Source organism: Glandiceps talaboti, chromosome 19, assembly GCF_964340395.1.
Source record: "Glandiceps talaboti chromosome 19, keGlaTala1.1, whole genome shotgun sequence".
NCBI lineage: Eukaryota > Metazoa > Hemichordata > Enteropneusta > Spengelidae > Glandiceps > Glandiceps talaboti.
The window spans coordinates 19,887,806-19,907,450 of record NC_135567.1 but is presented as its reverse complement, the minus strand read 5'-3'; the positions used below and the strand labels follow the sequence as shown (position 1 = coordinate 19,907,450).

The window sequence follows — 19,645 nt, the reverse complement described above, 5'->3', positions numbered from 1 at the left end:
TCGGAACAAAAATGATCAAAAATGAGAAAATAATATAATATTGTAAGGGTGATAGAATACATAACAAATACAAAATGCTAAGATTGCATCAAAAAGGAAAAAAAAAAGCAGTTGCCAACATTCACACAAACAATATGGAGGGCGATTAACAAAAAATATAGTATAATATTGCTTAAAAAAGACCGTGGCATAAAAATATTTATGAAAAGAGAATGCCTACAGCACGTGGTATTCCCAGGCGGTCTCCCATCCAAGTACTAACCACGCCCGACGCAGCTTAACTTCGGTGATCGGACGAGAACCGGTGTTCTCTACGTAGTATGGCCGTAGGCACAGGGAATGGTTGAAAATTGGCCAATAAACATTCCTAAAGTTCTATTCCTTTCGTAATTTGAATCAATTTACACAAACTAATGTAGAATTTACACAAATAGTTGAGTATTTCACTGTTGTCAACACAGCTCTGTCCTTACAACATTGTAGTCCATTCAACAACGTGTTATAGTATAGCTAATGACTTCCTTATAAGGAACAGCCACCATGGTAATTACTTCCTTATATGGAACAGCAATGTCATTATGGAAGTAGGTACAAAATTGAGTTCAAACATCGGTCATCTTACGTATACAGAGCCATATTTTTTAGACGTACCAAGAGCCCCCTCAACCTCTGAATGACAGTCTAACAGGCCTTTTGTTGGCTGAAAAAACCAAAACTACCCTGAGGTTAACTCGTACTAAAAATGGATCATGCTGTATAAAGTGTAACCAAACAACAACACTATGTGATATGTTAATGACGTCCATATTTGGAGCACTAAATGACCTTTCAGAATTTGCATAACCATGTCAACATTCTGCACTATTTTCTCTATCAGCTGTGAATGACAACCGACTTGACAATGAGGTCAGAGGTCAAACCACATCAGCTGACAATGTGAAAGGTCTAACCACGTCAGCTGGCACTGAGCCATTGAGTGAGTGGATATATCACTGTCAAAAAATACTACAGACAGACAGTGGTGTTTTGTTATGTGGATTACTGTAAATTAAAATCACACAACGGTCTCTTCAGACTTGTCTTAACCTAGGGGTGGGATGGTATGGGGTTAGGTGAGGTTAGGTGTTTGTCTTTTTGTCCATATGGGTCAGGAAAGAAGTACAGTGCACATGTTGGTAAAAGTTACACAAACTTACTATTCCCCTTGTGTGTGTTTGTTTGTCTGTGTGTGTGTGTCTCTCTCTCCCCCACTCCCCATCTCTCCATATCTCTCTCTTTCTCTCTCTCTCTCTCTCTCTCTCTTCTTTGCTACCCTCCTGTCTGTCTCTCCCTCCCCTCTATCTCTCACTATCTCAGTATCTGTTTCGCTGTCTCTGGCATGTCTGTCTGTCTCCCTCTCTATCCATCTCTCTCTCTCAAAATACTTGGGTCTTCTCTTTGCTTTAGAAGTCATAATTTTGCAAACTCACAATGACTAAAAAAATTTACTTTGCTTACCTTGTCATGGAAAATATGTCCACATTCAAGTTTTCTGGTAGGTCCAAGACTGAAACCATAGCAACAGATCACACATTTATCTTCTTCATCATCTTCAATGCTAGGAAGGAGAGCTCTCTGCTAGATGACAGAAAAACAGTACATTAGATTAGATTAGATTAGATTAGATTAGATTAGATATAACTTTATTACAACCGTATAGAAAATTGACAATTCTATATGGGTACATTAGTGTACATTAGATAAATTAAATTCTCTTGCACAAGCCAAGAAAAATACATTTGAACAGAGAATACAGGATTAATTGTCTGTGCCAGTCACTACCCCTGGCAAGGCTAGGAGTCAGATAACTGAAGGACCAGAGTAATTAAGACATCTAGCCAAATATAGTGTCTGGAATGATCATTAGATGTTAATCCCCAATATATTTCTTCATTCAGCTAAGGAAAATACAAGTGACCTAAGGGGTCTTGTCACTATGAGTCACTAGAACTTGTAGAAGAATACTTTCTGGATGAATGAAGACAAATATTGGAGAATAACATAATTATACCAGCGTCAGTAAGATCAAAGAAAAATCAGGGAAAGTAATAACAATTTTGAATGTTTTGACTCATATTTTAAACACAGCAGAATTAGTGACGTAGATACGCGTTATCGTTGCATTGACACACAATGTCATGGTGTAGAACGACCAGAGTGTATATTCCATATTTTTTGTTCAACATCATTTCAGAATACTTTTTCTTGATCAGCTGAGAAACATACGAGTGCACTGAAAATTTTGATTCTTATTCTTCATCAGTGTTTCCTCTATATAATTGACATGACATTAGTTTACAATTAAAAAAACACAGTTTACTTACGCTGCTGGTAATAGTTTGATGTTTTTGAAACCGAGGTGGTAGTGTTGATCTTGGAGTAAAATGTCCTAGAGAGAAATGTCACAGAATTAGAGATGAACACAGTAAAACTGGGTGATAGTACAGTTATTAAGTACAATGTCATTGAGAGAGATATCACAGAATTAGAGATGAACACAGTAAAACTGGGTGATAGTACAGTTATTGAGTACAATGTCCTAGAGAGAGATGTCACAGAATTAGAGATGAACACAGTAAAACTGGGTGATAGTACAGTTATTGAGTACGTCATTGAGAGAGATGTCACAGAATTAGAGATGAACACAGTAAAACTGGGTGATAGTACAGTTATTAAGTAAAATGTCAGAGAGAGAGAGAGAGAGAGCGAGAGCGAGAGAGAGAGAGAGAGAGAGAGAGAGAGAGAGAGAGAGAGAGAGAGAGAGAGAGAGAGAGAGAGAGAGAGAGAGAGAGAGAGAGAGAGAGAGAGAGAGAGAGAGAGAGGGGGGGGGAGACACGACAACATTAAAACTGGTAGTATTGTTTCACTACAGGGTTTCGTCATCTCTCATGAATGATAATTTTCACCTATTTTTTAATTTACAAAGTTTCTTTTTACATAAAAACTTACCTCCCTCCGTTACATACTCTGCAGCACCTGATTTATGGTTGGATGCCTACAAAGAATAAAGTTGAATAATTTATAGGCCCACACTTCATATTATTTATGTTGTAACACTAGGTTGTAAATTTAGTCAATTTACAGCAATCTTCTACCTGTATCTCTTAGCCTGTCTCAAGCGGTGCTAAAACTACAGCAATCTTCTACCAACTGTATCTCTTAGTCTGTCTCAAGCTGTGCTAAAACTACCTACTAGCAGCAAGTTTCTCTATTGATCACAGTATAATCTTTCACTCCCTGATGTTTAATTAATGTACATTTCACCAGTGGTGTTTTTAGTAGAGTCTTCAGGATATCAACACTGGGGGACATCTAATCTGGTATAATAAACAAAGTTGCAATGTTGTATTGTGTTCTAGTTGCTAATTTAACATCAAATTTTGGAGTTGTTTGTTTACCATCTGAGTGAAGTGAGTGAGTGTATGTGTGTCATGTTATCTGTGGAGTGACTAGCCAGCCTTGGTCTTATCAACAATTTGAGAAACATGCTGTTAGTAGGTAGTTTCAGCACAGCTTGAAACAGGCTAAGAGATACAGTTGGTGGAACATTGTTGTAGGTAGTTTTAGCACAGCTTGAGAAAGGCTAAGAGATACAGTTGGCTGAACATTGTTGTACTGAGTGATGCTGAAAGTGGCTGTATGGATGCGGTTTGGGCATTTACTTTGGATTTTGAATTTATACAATTTCATTATGGCTTCCTACTTGAAAAATCAAAATGAAACAACAAAAACCAAGTCTGTGTTTGTAACTCAATAAGTAGCCAAAAAGCCAAAAATGTGTAAAATGTTTGTCATTGTACGTACAATAAAAAAGATTTTACAAATTTATTAATCTTTTGCAATTTATTGAATTACAAACAAGGACTTGGTCTATGTTGTTTCACATTGATTTCCCAAGTAGGAAGCCATGATGAAATTGTTTTATAAAATCAAAAATCAAAAATAAATACCCAATCCTCATTCATATGACCATGTTAAGAATACTTCAGTAAGTACAATATGCTATGACTATATTGTCAATTTGCAGTAAAAATTACACCCAAAAATGTACGAACTCACTTTGTGCCCCTTAATGTTATTTGTATGGCTTTGTGTTTGTATAGTAATATATGCAATATGTGTACAACACAGGCTGTATTTTTGCACATAAAATCACTCCTAATTGTTCTATTGAATCTTTTAAACGCACCCTGAAAACCCATCTTTTTAAAGTTCATTATGGAGTGTAAGATTTTAATTTTGCTCTCTCCGCTTTGTATATGGCATTTTAATTATTTTTTTTCCATATTTTTTTTTTTTGTATGACGCATTGTAGTACTTTATTAAAGTATGGCATCTTTTTAGTATTTTATTAATCAGTACCTTTTACACAACGAAATAGAATATGCAATTCTATTTCGTTGTGTAAAGAGCACTGAGACGTAGTGTAGTGCGCTTTAAGAAATTAAATAATAATAAATAATAATAATAATAATAATACCTTCATGCGTTTTTTGATGAACTTCGATGCTTCTTTGACAATAGTAGCTACAGGAAGTCCACTCAGTGATCCAAGGTGTGCTTGTCTTACTTCTTTTACAGCATTTGCACACACCTCTCTGGTTTGAAAATAAAACAACAAAACACATGATCTAGAGTACAAAAACTGGCAACATGCCAAGAATAGATTATATGAATCTGGCACAATGCCAAGTGTGTTGATATATCTGGCAAAATGCCCAGAATTGCCTGTGATGGGTTATTGAGTTTAACTTGCAGACAATAAAGAAAATAACATACTCCAAGATGGTTTTTTTCATGATAAGAACTTAAAGAAGCAATAATTATCATCTCATGCTCCTTCAATAAGATTTGATCTGCAATGGCTTATTCAAGAACTAGAACAGAAAGGATAATTATTCTTACTTTGTAGTATCTGGAAACGTTTCTTGCAGCCTCTCAATCAATTTACTGAAACGAGCAGAACTGTTTGTGGCTTTTGCGTTGTTTTGTTGTTGTTCATTTATCTCTACATCATTTATCTCAAGTGCTTTTTTCTTCTTCTTTGCCTTCTTGCTCAGCTATGAATGGAAAAACAAGTCATTTTACTACAGATAAGTAGAGGTAAAGTCCTACGAGTTCCCAATCTGGAACTCACAATTTCCATGTTTGGTAACAAAGTGATACTATGTAGTACCATATTTGGAAATTAGATAAAATTTGTTACAATTTCCATGTTTGGTAACAATGTGATACTGTGTAATACCATATTTGGAAAGTAGATACAATTTGTTACAGTTTCCATGTTTGGTAAAAAAGTGATACTTTGTAATACCATATTTGGAAAGGGTAGATACAATTTGTTACAGTTTCCATGTTTGGTAACAAAGTGATACTTTGTAATACCATATTTGGAAATTAGATAAAATTTGTTACAGTTTCCATGTTTGGTAACAAAGTGATACTTTGTAATACCATATTTGGAAAGTAGATAAAATTTGTTACAATTTCCATGTTTGGTAACAAAGTGATACATTCTATTGCCATATTTGGACATTATGTAAACTTTGTTACAATTTCCATATTTAGTAACCAAGTGATATGGTGTAATACAATTATTATTTGCAATTTCCATATATGGTAACAATTGATGATGTGCAATGCCATATTTGGAAATTATGGTAAAATTTGTTACAACTTCCATATATGGTAACAATTGATGATGTGCAATGCCATATTTGGAAATTATGGTAAAATTTGTTACAATTTCCATATATGGTAACAATTGGTGATGTGCAATGCCTTATTTGGAAAAGCGAAGTTCAAATTATTACCTGAACAGTCCATTCTTCATTCATATCTGTCATTTCATCCAACAATGCAATCTTAGGATTTGGGTCTTTTTCACTTTTCAAGTCTCTCAAGTTATTCTTTTCTTTACCATTATTCAAGAATTTTATCCTGTCATCCTCATATTCCAACTTAGTCATTGCCACACCTGGTTCAGACTCAACATTTCCAATAATTACATTCTCTCTAAGCACATTTCCACCTGGTTGCTGTACACCTGTGTTCTCTAACATTTGACTACCAATCCAAGCCTTTCTAAGCACATGTGCACCTGGGTACTGTACACCTGTGTCTGCCACTACTGATTGGTTACCACTAGGAATTGGTTGCTGATGAGGAGCAGAGAGCTGTGACTGTGCTTGAGAGTTGCTGATATTTCCAACATGTGACAAGTTTGAATAAATATTTCCTCTTCTGTTAAATAAGTCATCACCTTGGACATGATTTTGACTCTCAACTTGTTTATCTGGAAAATTATCACCAGCTATAGTTGGTAGATATGATGTAGAAGTGGTAGTGTTCTGAGCAACACCATGAGGAAAGGTCATTGGCTGAACAGCAGATGGTATTATGCCTGGTGGTAAGCACGGCTTTGTCATTGGTTGGGTAGTTTGTGCTACACCTGGTGTTGAACTCTGTTCTGTTATTGGCTGGACAGCAGTTGTTGTTTTGTGTGGTTGTAAACATGGCTCCCTCATTGGCTGAACAGAAGTAGATACATCTGGAGTGCTAAACTGTTCTGTCATTGGCTGACCAGCTGATGGTGTTACACCTGGCATTGAAAACTGTTCTGTCATTGGATGGATAGTCGATGGCATTATACCTGGACTTAAAAACTGATCTGTCATTGGCTGGACAGCTGATGGTGTCACACCTGGAGTTAGAAACTGTTCTGCCATCATCTGCCATGGCAGTGGTACGCCACCGAGACCAGAAAAGTAGGCCCTGTACAATGAATTATAGTTTTGTAAATATGCAGTATTTGGTGAAAGCATGGAAGGATATTCGGAAGTACTATTTTGGTTTTCTTGTTGACGTTTCTGTATGGTTTGCTGTAACATGTGTGGTGTCGCAATGTTCTGCAAGGTTGGCATGGTGGGATATGATGCAGTTGTTGCTGTTCTCTGAGGTGTGTTGTTGTTATTGAAAGTCTGGTTATCAGTTGCAGTTAGAGTTGCAGAATTTTGAACCTCTGCAACAGAAGTAACTTCATGTTCAGACTTGATATTTCCTCTTAGTACACCATTCTCTAGACTAGTGTCATCACTTTTAGTGTTTGCAATGCAAGGATGTACCATAGCAATCGGTGGGCTTGTACATGCTTCCGATGAATTCCTCTGTAAAGCGTTGTGACTCTGTGATGAAGAAAACAGCTGATGAGCAGAACGTTGTGTGGTACAATCTTCTGGCAATGTGGTTGACTGGTAAAGAACTGCACCATCTGGTTTGATAACTGCAGCATTGGGTTGGCTTATTGGCTTGGCTAAAGATGTGTCACATCCATGACCAGGTGTACAACTTCTGTCATTGGCTGATAGCATCTCACATCCATGCCCAGGTGCACAACTTCTGTCATTGGCTGATAGCATCTCACATCCATGCCCAGGTGCACAACTTCTGTCATTGGCTGATAGCATCTCACATCCAAGACCAGGTGCACCTCTGTCATTGGTTTGTGATGGTGCATCACATCCATGACCAGGTGCACAACCTCTATCATTGGCTGATAGTGTCTCACATCCAAGACCAGGTGCACCTCTGTCATTGGTTTGTGATGATGCATCACATCCATGACCAGGTGCACAACCTCTATCATTGGCTGATAGTATCTCACATCCAAGACCAGGTGTACAACCTTTATTTGTGGTTGATGTACTCTGGCATCTTTCTGTAACTGGCATGGCAACACATGGTTTTGTTTGACATTGATAAGTTTTAGAAGATGTCTTTGTAGGAGTTGAAAACATAGTGTGTTGTGATGGTATGTTGGTTGGTCCAGCCGTACTACACTGTGATGGCATGTTAGTTGATCCTAGCGTGTTGATATCTGTTTGTCTTGGTCCAGCCATACTACACCGTGATGGTATGTTGGTTGGTCCTAGCGTGTTGATATCTGTTTGTTTTGGTCCTGCCACACTACACTCTGATGGCATGTGGGTTGATCCTAGCGTGTTGATATCTGATTGTCTTGGCCCAGCCGTACTACACCGTGATGGTAAACTTTGTGATTTGGTCAGACTACACGACATGTGTTTAGGTCCAGGCATTCTGAAGAGAGGACTCATAGATGTTTTGTGAGGACTGTAGTGGTATCCTGGTACAGCACTGCTTAGTCCACATGGTGGTTCCTACAATAAAATATAATGTAGCGTAGTGTAAGATTATGAATGAATATTCATGGACTCTGGGATCTTACTTAGTAAAGAAAATTTTCAACTCACAGAGTCAAAACACTTCTTGGATGTGAATGCCAAATTTTCGCTGACATCTCGTCAATATCGTGAGTGTACTACAAAAAAGACCTAATTAAAAAAAAAATTGTGTGGTTGCAGTTACGCTCAATTTTAGAATATGTGGGGGTAGGTAGATTTTATATTTGATTTTTTTTTCTGTTTGTATATGAGAAAAATAGTAATAAAATCGTGAAAATTGTGAAGTCTCGCAAGAAATAGTATTTGCGGAAAATGACATCAACTTAAAAAGACAATATAAAACTTCTTCCAATCTGTAATGGCTGTACATCTGATAGGAAGAAATAAACAACACAGGGACCACTTAGAAAACAATGGAAAACCTGAACTAGACCCCCTCACACATGAAAAAAAAAATATAATAAAATAAAATAAAAAATCTACCTACCCCACCTATTCTAAAATTGAGCGTAACCGGAACCACACAATTTTTTTTACGCCTTATAACCGACCTTTGTTTACTTGATAGTACAAAATATAATTTTCTTTTTATATGATAATAAACTCTATATAATAATAATATAATATCATAATTTACCTGTAAGTTGTCCAGTCCTGGTGGGGGTGTTCTGGTCCTAAAAAACAAAATCAACAACTGATGTTTACATTCAAAAATTTCTATTTATCTTGATACAGTATTTCTACTAGTAATTTATGTGCCTTGTTTTGTGTGTGTTCTTATATTCTATAACATTTATCCTGACTGTGGGTCACCCAAATATAGCTGCAATAATTGTAGCATTTGATGTGATTTTGAGGGCTTTTTCGTCTGTTTTTGGGCCTTTTTTCGTTCCGACGTTTAACCCGAATCAAACGCTACAATTCCTCTAACGCAAATGCAAATAGGCGGAACCGATTCAGATCTGAAATGCAAAGTTGGGCAGATTTTTCTGCTAAATTATGCCTTACCTGGCACAATATTGGACATTTCCTAACTCCAACATTAATTACGGAGCCTTCAAGACCCAAGAAGTGTTTAGAGGTACCCCAATTCCGTCAAAATCGGTAAATGTAGCAACGCATGCAGCATTTTGAAACAGGCCGCACGCTGACACCTCGCTCACATTTTCAATGAGGTCTCGTCTATTTGCGTTTGCGTTAGAGGAATTGTAGCGTAGGCCCTCAAAATCATATCAAACGCTACAATTATTGCAGCTAACCCAAACACAGAGCCAATCATCAACAAGCAAATGATATCTGCTCCACATCCACACTTGCTCTAAAGTACTAAATAAAAAGAACAGTAACTGCCATAATTAGTAAACTGAGTGACAGGTTTGTTGAGAATAAAAAAAATAAATAAATCCCACCGTCACACCATTTTAGATAAACTGTCCTGACCAGAAACAATTCTTTTTGTTTTTTGGTCTTAAACGTCACATAAACTTAACTTTTTCCTAAGAGATCATATACCATCAAATTAAATTCTTACCTTTTTCCTAGAGAGACATCAAATTCTTGTTTACTCATATCAATGATCTGAAGGTATAGGGAAAAAAGAAATGAAAAGAATTCATATTGTATGGTTTAAACAGAACATTATATCATACCAGTATATTGATGGCACAAATCATGAGATCTGAGGTCTAGACATCGAACTAGCGCGTCTAAAATGAGCGATAATGCACAGTTGGCAAATTTTGATGTTCACTATTCGTCTAGAACGTTGTAGTCCGTGCAGGATGGGGGCACAAATGAAACCAGAAAATGTTGCGTGTTTTCTTGTTTCCGATATTTTCAATGTACTGATATAAAATAATAGCAATAAACCATCCCCTGGGGATGGTATACCACTCGGTTTTGACCAGTGAACTCAATATATGCACTCGCTATCGCTCATGCATATATTGAGTTCACTGGTCATTTGTATGAGTACTTGCAGTGTTCTCTGTGACCATACTTTCAGGAGCGTGGTGAGTAAAAAGTTCAACAGAAAACTTTGCAAGCACCAGTACAAATAGCGCTGAGTATCCACGACGGAACCTACGTGGCATGGAATTCTGTTATTATTACACATGTTTATCCGAAACGGTAAATTTCAGTAACAAAAAAAAAAAAGTGATACTCTATGATCATATGGCTTTCATTTACAATGAACGATCACATCCTCATTTGCATATCATTTGCATGTAGGTATGGAATAATGTTTTCAGTATTGCACTGCAGTGAAAATACCACTAGTATGTGTGTACACCAGTGCAAGTAATCTCTGGTACATATGAAATAATGTTTTCAGTATTGCACTGCAGTGAAAATACCACTAGTATGTGTGTATATTTTTATCTCGACACTGTGTGAGAAGAGCCTTTGGCTCAACAGTCTATCGAGTTTAAATAAAGTCTAATAATAATAATAATACACTGGTGCAAGTAATCTCTGGTACATATGAAATAATGTTTTCAGTATTGTACTGCAGTGAAAATACCACTAGTATGCGTGTGCAAGTGTGTACATGTATGTAATAATATGCTTTATTTGCGAATATATAGATATTATTCCCAAATATTTTTCTTCCTTCAGTCAAGGAAAATACCAGTGACCTAAGGGGCCTTGTCACTACGAGTTGCCATATTGTGTAGAGCATAATTTATGAAAAATCAAGGGAAAATAAAAAGAAGAAATGACAAGACCTTTTGTCTACGTTAAATGTTGTTACCAACGTTTCAACCTCATAAGGTCTTCTTTAGAATCTAAAAGCAAAACACTTTTTACATACCTGTTTTAATATTGCAGGTTGTGAGGGTAGTCTAGCATCTAGTGATGGAATCTCAGTTTGTTCAACAGTTCCTTCAGTTAGTCTGGTGTTTATAGCTTTGTACTGTTCTTCAACTCGGTCTTTTTCTAGCTGTATATTCTTGGCATACATCTGAAGATCACGTAGTAAACTTTCTTTGTTTAGACTGTGAACAACAAAGTATATATAGTTATTATTACAGGCAAGTATTGTTGTTCTACCGGTATTTCTAGCTGTATATTCTTGGCATACATCTGAAGATCACGTAGTAAACTTATTTTGCCAAGACAAAGTGTATTTACCAAAATTTCTCCTACCAACATATTTACAAACATAGCCCTAACACAGGTAAGCCTCGATCACCACAAAATCACTCCCCAAAACCACTTACCCCATCCCTAGTAGATGCAGTGGTAGACGTCTTGCTGCAACATCCCTCTCAAATACCACCCCGGTTCCTCTGCAGGCAGAGTAGCAAGTCGTACTGCAACATCCCCCCCCCCCCCCCCCCCCCCGGCATCCCCAGCTGATAAAGTATAGTAAGTCTTACCTCAACATCCCTTAACCAACCCCAAACTGGGTGACACCCCCCCCCCCTCCAACAGGCTTACCTCAACATTCCTCCTTGGCAAACATACTTCAATAATCTGACAATCTCTAACTGATGTGATAATTGTGCCATACTACTCTGATGGCTCTGTTTTAACTTCTCTGTTCTTGTATCACATAATGTCTGTTTGATGTCATCTACTAGTTCTTGTTCTTTCTCCATACTGTGTTTCTTTCTCATGTCTTCTAGTTCTTTTTCCAAACTGCGTTTTTCTCTGTAACAACTAACAATATAATAGAATCCCAGGTTAACAATGCCAGGAGACAGTCAAAATACATCAATATTAACATTATACTAGAATAGTAAATCAAGGTTTTTGTAAGTATATCTTCAGCTAAGCAAAAAGCTTGTAAACTGAGCTTGTGCCACTTCAACAATATCGACAATTTGTCAATTTTCCAGTTGTTTAGTACACAACCAAAATGAACCTTGTGAAAAGCTTCACTGTACTGTTCTCTGTGACAGTAGATTTATGAATGAAGTAAGTGAAAGTGTAGTAAACAGCATAACATGCACACCTACAATACCACTCACTTATCATTGGTATTGGATACTATGAATGAAGTAAGTGGAAAGTGTAGCAAACAGCATAACATGCACACCTACAATACCACTCACTTATCATTGGTATTGGATACTATGAATGAATTAAGTGAAAGTACAGCAAACAGCATAACATGCACACAGACAATACCACCCAGTGCTTTGATATATGAAGCACTTTCAACAAATACAATAAATGTTAACCATGATGTCATTCATTTACCTTTTGTACTTTTTCTCAAAGAATGTAACCTTGGCCTGTGCTTGATTCTTTTCTTCCTCACTTTCTTTCAATTTGTTTTCAAGATGACTATTCCGTTCCTTCCAATATAAACAAAATAAGTGACATCTCCACAGAGACAGACAGACAGACATAGACAGACACACACACAGACTGACATACATAGACATACAGACATACATACATACATACATACATACATACATACACAAATACGTACGTACATATATACATACATACATACATACATACATACATAGACACACACACACAGACTGACATATACACACACATACAGACATAGATGTACATACATACATACATACATACATACATACATACATACATACATACATACATACATACATACATACATACACACACACACATACATACATACATACATACATGGTAGAGACAGACACAGACACACAGATAGACATAGACATAGACAGAGACAGACAGACACACACACAAACAGAGACAGACAGATGTATAACATAACCTATTCACAATTCTTCCAGTACACATCCTAGTCATGAGTAGATAGATTACCTTCAAATCTTCAACTTCTGTAAAGTTCTCTGCTGGTTGACTATTTCTCCTCACACGGCCACTATCATTTCTACAGTACACACAATAAATCTGTTGGTTTCGGGTCTGTGTCTGTTTGGAAACTTTATCCGGTTCATTCATCAAACTTGAAGTTGGAGTTAAAATTTGGGTTTGTGTCTGTTTCGAAACTTTAATCGGTTCATCTGTCAAATTTGAAGTCGGCGTGAAAGTTCGGGTCTGTGTCTGTTTGGCAATGTTGTCGGGTTCATGTGACAAACTTAAAGTTGGCATGGAAATTCGCGTATGTGTTGACATCTGTTTGGAAATTTCAATCGGTTCATGCGACAAATTTGTCGGAGTTGGCGGGAAGATTCTATGCCGTGAATGTAACGGTATTCTTTCATTTTTTAACAAATTCTCACTTAATTCCTTATTCTGACTGATGCTTCTAAGCGGTCTTCTAAGGGGACTTCTGCGAATCTTTTCAAGATGCTTACAAGATGTACTTGTTGTTACACAACCTGAAAGGCACAGGTTTGTTGGTGCATCGCCAGAAAGATTTGGGGTTTTCTGCTCACCATCAGAGAGATAAGTGGCTTTTTGTTCATCACTGGCAAGCTGAGGGGTTTCTTGATCCCCACAGTATACAGCACTTGTTTGTGTAAAATCAGGAAGATGGGTGGTCATTGGTTCATCATCAGGAAGATAAGTGGTTGTCTGCTCATTACTACCAAGATAAGTGGTTGTCTGCTCATTACTACCAAGATAAGTGGTTGTCTGCTCATTACTATCAAGATAAGTGGTTGTCTGCTCATTACTATCAAGATAAGTGGTTGTCTGCTTGGCTTCAGGATGATTTACAGTTCCATGCTGTTTCTGTGATGAATTTTTCTGCTCATCACTGGAAAGAGCAATGGTGCTTTTGTGTGATACTCCAGATGTAGTTACATTAGTACAAGTTTTCTCATTTTTTACATCAAAGGAAAGCAATTTCTTGATAGAACTATCAAAATGGCTATTGGTGTCTTGCTCTTGTTTCCACTTATTTGAGTCTGTTTCATTCTCAGATGTTGATACAATGTTGTCATTAGAAGTTATATTCCAACATCTTGACACACTGTTGCCATCAGAAGTTACAGTCTCAGATCTTGTTACACTGTTGCCACCATGACTAAAATTCTCAGATCTTGACACTATGTTGCCATCAAAATTTACATTCTCTAATCCTGTTACATTGTCATCATCAACTGTTCCAATCTCACATCTTGACACATTGTTGCCATTCACAGCATAACTCTCTCTTTCTTCATCACCTGTGTGGACAGAATTCTCAGTATCATCGCTTCCACTGTGTATTTTGGACATCATCCCAGATTCTGAGGTGTCCCTTTCAAGGATAATTCCATGCATTTTGGCTGTAACTTCGAACACTTCCTCTTCATCAAGTCCAGTTACACCTCAACAATTAGAAAGATATTTAACAAGTATAGAGACAATGTTTTCTCGTTGTTGGCACATTTTACAAAAAATGTTGTTCTCCACATCTTATACACAATTTACTTTTGTTGTTCACTTTGCAACAGTGTAGAGAAGCCAATTATCACCCTCAAATCAAAATATCCTTTATTGCTGTGATAATAACTTTTAGGTCCCCGACTATAATTCTAAACTATAGGGGTATAAATTTAGTATTTACCTGGTATATAGTCTTCTACCAGCTTACTTGGTAGGTGTTATAAAGTTCATATTTCCTTCATCAAAAGTGATTTAGTATTGTAATGACAGATTTGATAGGGGTATAAACTTATTATTACCTGGTTTTGGTAAAGCTTGGCTTAGATTTGATAGGGGTATAAAGTTATTATTACCTGGTTTTGATACAGCCTGGCTTAGATTTGATAAGGGTATAAACTTATTATTACCTGGTATTGATACAGCCTGGCTTAGATTTGATAGGGGTATAAAATTATTATTACCTGGTTCTGATACAGCCTGGCTTAGATATGGCAGGGGTATAAACATATTATTACCTGGTTTTGATACAGCCTGGCTTAGATATGGCAGGGGTATAAACATACTATTACCTGGTTTTGATACAGCCTGGCTTAGATATGGCAGGGGTATAAACATACTATTACCTGGTTTTGATACAGCCTGGCTTAGATATGGCAGGGGTATAAACATACTATTACCTGGTTTTGATACAGCCTGGCTTAGATATGGCAGGGGTATAAACATACTATTACCTGGTTTTGATACAGCCTGGCTTAGATATGGCAGGGGTATAAACATTATTACCTGGTTTTGAGACACCCTGGCTGTAGTGTTGTAATACAGGATTATATTCGCTATCACAATAACTGTATTCTGGTATACTTTGTTCAGCTTCATCCAAGGACTTTGATAATTTGATTCTTGCTGGTTGGAATTCTGTAGCTGACGGTTTTAGTGTGATTTGTATATCCTCACTATCATCTGTTGAACTACGTTTTGCCACCTCTGTCTCTGAACAGACACAAAAATGACAACACTTAAAAATCAATCAATCACTCACTCACTCACTCACTCACTCACTCACTCACTCACTCACTCACTCACTCACTCACTCAATCAATCACTCACTCAATCTATCCATCAATCAAACCAACTTTTTCTATCCCTCCACTTGACAGCTGTTTTTCTCCATCAATCAATCAATCAATCAATCAATCACTCACTCACTCACTCACTCACTCACTCACTCACTCACTCACTCACTCAATCAATCACTCAATCACTCAATCAATCAACCAATCAATCAACCAATCAACCAATCAATCAATCTCTCAACCCATCAATCAATCAATCTCTCAACCCATCATTCAAACCAACCAACCAACTAATTTTTTACAGGAATATTGTTAAATTAAATAACTTACCAGTCACTTTTCATCTTTATTATTATTATCATCATAACTATTGCTATTTTTAAAGGAATATTTTCCAAATGAACAACTTACCAGTCAGTGTTTCACCTTCAATACCATCATTATAATGTGAAGACCCATCATCAGTTTGTGGTTTCATCAACGTAGTCTACATATAAAACATTGTCAAAGTTATCCACTAAGATACTATGTACAATGTGACACCAGGATCAGTATGCCATCTTTAACAATAGCCAAATATTGCTGCTGTGAGTCAGTACGATAAAATCTGGGATTTCTTCTGAATCACCACATAGTAAGAGATAGGGAACATTTCATTCAAGTGTCTACCCCCATATATCAAACTTTGGTGTGTCACTACAAATTGCGGGCATCAGTGGTGCATCAAACTGGCCTAGTGGTCACACTGCATGTGAGTTACCACTTAGTAAGAGATTGGGGAATACCAAATCTTGGTGCATCGCTAGAAGTACATCACTGATGTACTTGGTACATCAGTGTTGCAGTAATAGATTTACTTTGTGTCTAACTTAGTTAACCTGCTATCACTGACTGGGTATCAGAAACTCCGCCAGTGAGTGTAATTACATCAAAGTCCAGTAATAGCTTACATAAATGTGTAGCAACAACAGTTTCAGTTTGTGTTTACCTAAGGTAATTAAAAGCTGACTTGTAAACAACAGTCATAAACTTATTTATACTCACGTTACTACTCGTAACACCCAGGTTTTCTGTCAGTATAATTGTCTCTCCTATAACAGTGAAGTCACTGGACGATTTTAGAAATGCAGCAACACCACCTCCCTGTTTTATCAGTGATCTTTCCGATGGCGTCAACTTCAGGAAAAAAGCTAGCATCCCTTGATCAGTCACAGACATGATATCTCTGAACTTTAAGAAGTCTTTGTATTGCCTACAAACAAGATAAAGAAATTGAGTTGTAAATTAAATAGATGCGTCTTTCACGCTTTCTACAAGGCCAAGTGTTTTATCTGAGGTAAATTATAAATAATAAACAACAATAATCTTGGTTTTTATATAGTGCTTTCCCACTCTGTGTTCACAGCACTTTACAATTATTACCCCTGGCATGGATCTATAGTGGCACAATGGCCCTTCACTTCCTCAACTCCCTGCATTATTGGTCAAGCATCGTGAATTACTGGTCAACCACCGTGAATTACTGGTCAACCGCCCTGCATTACTGGTCAACCACCATGCATTACTGGGCAACCACCATGGTTGAATTACTGGTCAACCACCATGCATTAGTGGTCAACCACCATGCATTACAGGTCAATCACCGTGAATTACTGGTCAACCGGCATGCATTAATTTTGGCACCAGTGTCTAATTTTATTCTGGCTATTGTTCATTCAATGTTTTATTTGAAAGTAAATAGACCATCAAGTCTCTCATGTTTTTGTACACTACTTTGTCTATATAGCATGCTGAACTTCAGTCCAGTTGTGCTAAAAATCTACGGAAGACACCAACCTGTAAATGTTTTGTCGTATTTTATCTTGTTCAGCTTGCTGCTGCAATTCCTGTTCCAGTACATTTATCTCATCAGGTCTCGACTGGGTTAGTGTATCATTACCCATGATTCTGTGCTGCTGTTCCAAATAGTTTCTCATTGCCTTACTACCCATAAGTCTTTGCTGTTGCTCACAATAACTTCTCATTGCATCATTACCCATAATTCTGTGTGGATCACGGTAGCTAGTTCCCATATCTGTAGTACCCAAGTGGGCTTGCTGCGATTCACGATATGTTGCTTGATACTGATTGGTTGGGGATGTCGTTTCACGATAGTTTGCTTGATATTGATTCGTTGGGGATGTTAGTTCTCTGTAGTTTACTTGATACTGATTGGCTGGGGATGTCGGTTCACGATAGTTCATTTGATACTGGTTGGCTGGGGATGCCGGTTCACGATAATTTGCTTGATATTGATTGGTTGGTGGCGTCCATAATGTTGACAAAGGATGGGTTTGCCACTGTGGTGTCAGGTTAGGCTGAGATGGTGACACATAGTTGTAAACATAGCCACTGTTTCTAGTTGGAGACACATTGTAGTAACTGTAGGAAAGCACAGAGACAAACAAATAAACACTATATTAATATGTTTTGAAATGGTAAGTCCTGTAGTTAAAGGGGCACAAGCTTTTATGTTTTAATAACCCGTTTTTTCTTTGTTCCAAGTTTGATATGGAAATATAACATGTACTTACTGTGCCATCTTTGTTCCAAGTTTGATACAGAAATATAACATGTACTTACTGTGCCATCTTTGTTCCAAGTTTGATACAGAAATATATCATGTACTTACTGTGCCATCTTTGTTCCAAGTTTGATACAGAAATATATCATGTACTTACTGTGCCATCTTTGTTCCAAGTTTGATACAGAAATATATCATGTACTTACTGTGCCATCTTTGTTCCTAGTTTGATAAGGAAATATAACATGTACTTACTGTGCCATCTTTGTTCCAAGTTTGATACACAAATATAACATGTACTTACTGTGCCATCTTTGTTCCAAGTTTGATACGGAAATATATCATGTACTTATTGTGCCATCTTTGTTCCAAGTTTGATACGGAAATATAACATGTACTTATTGTGCCATCTTTGTTCCAAGTTTGATAAGGAAATATATCATGTACTTATTGTGCTATCTTTGTTCCAAGTTTGATACGGAAATATAACATGTACTTACTGTGCCATCTTTGTTCCAAGTTTGATACAGAAATATATCATGTACTTACTGTGCCATCTTTGTTCCAAGTTTGATATGGAAATATATCATGTACTTACTGTGATATCTTTGTTCCAAGTTTGATAAAGAAATATATCATGTACTTACTGTGCCATCTTTGTTCCAAGTTTGATATGGAAATATATCATGTACTTATTGTGCTATCTTTGTTCCAAGTTTGATAAAGAAATATATCATGTACTTATTGTGCCATCTTTGTTCCAAGTTTGATACGGAAATATATCATGTACTTATTGTGCTATCTTTGTTCCAAGTTTGATACAGAAATATAACATGTACTTACTGTGCCATCTTTGTTCCAAGTTTGATACAGAAATATAACATGTACTTACTGTGCCATCTTTGTTCCAAGTTTGATACAGAAATATAACATGTACTTACTGTGCCATCTTTGTTCCAAGTTTGATACAGAAATATAACATGTACTTACTGTGCCATCTTTGTTCCAAGTTTGATAAAGAAATATATCATGTACTTACTGTGCCATCTTTGTTCCAAGTTTGATAAGGAAATATATCATGTACTTATTGTGCCATCTTTGTTCCAAGTTTGATAAGGAAATATATCATGTACTTACTGTGCTATCTTTGTTCCAAGTCTGATACAGAAATATATCATGTACTTACTGTGCCATCTTTGTTCCAAGTTTGATACAGAAATATAACATGTACTTATTGTGCCATCTTTGTTCCAAGTGTGATACGGAAATATATCATGTACTTACTGTGCCATCTTTGTTCCAAGTCTGATATGGAAATATAACATGTACTTACTGTGCCATCTTTGTTCCAAGTTTGATACAGAAATATAACATGTACTTACTGTGCCATCTTTGTTCCAAGTTTGATATGGAAATATAACATGTACTTATTGTGCCATCTTTGTTCCTAGTTTGATATGGAAATATATCAT

The 19,645-nt window shown here is 36.8% G+C and overlaps 1 non-coding gene across 1 annotated transcript; it reads right to left on the bottom strand.

Annotated features, from left to right (window-relative positions):
- Nucleotides 1-213: 213 nt before the first annotated feature.
- LOC144450397 (5S ribosomal RNA) lies at nucleotides 214-332 on the bottom strand. The gene has a single exon (XR_013482238.1). It is a non-coding gene; the product is annotated as a 5S ribosomal RNA (ribosomal RNA).
- Nucleotides 333-19,645: the final 19,313 nt, after the last annotated feature.